This window comes from Penaeus monodon, chromosome 29, assembly GCF_015228065.2.
Source record: "Penaeus monodon isolate SGIC_2016 chromosome 29, NSTDA_Pmon_1, whole genome shotgun sequence".
Classification (NCBI taxonomy): domain Eukaryota; kingdom Metazoa; phylum Arthropoda; class Malacostraca; order Decapoda; family Penaeidae; genus Penaeus; species Penaeus monodon.
Genome location: NC_051414.1, coordinates 33,430,697 through 33,430,902, shown reverse-complemented (window position 1 = coordinate 33,430,902; position 206 = coordinate 33,430,697). Strand labels below are relative to the sequence as shown.

The window sequence follows — 206 nt, the reverse complement described above, 5'->3', positions numbered from 1 at the left end:
TGCAGCATCACACAATAAGAACTGGAAATCAAAGAGGGTCTCCAACTTAATGATTTGGAAAGTGCATCTACTCAGTGTCAAGGTTTACTTTTGAATAATTCATGTTGCAAATCCAAACACCACACGTACACTTCTACTGATAATGAAGCAAAAAGGTCATCCATATCTAGCACCATTTCATTGAGGATAAAGTTTAGTTGTACCCT

At 36.9% G+C, this 206-nt stretch overlaps 1 protein-coding gene across 3 annotated transcripts in view; it reads right to left on the bottom strand.

Annotated features, from left to right (window-relative positions):
* LOC119592184 (serine/arginine-rich splicing factor 1B-like) overlaps nucleotides 1–206 on the bottom strand; it is a gene marked incomplete in the record, with an annotated part of 17,363 nt that overhangs the window by 3,608 nt on the left and 13,549 nt on the right.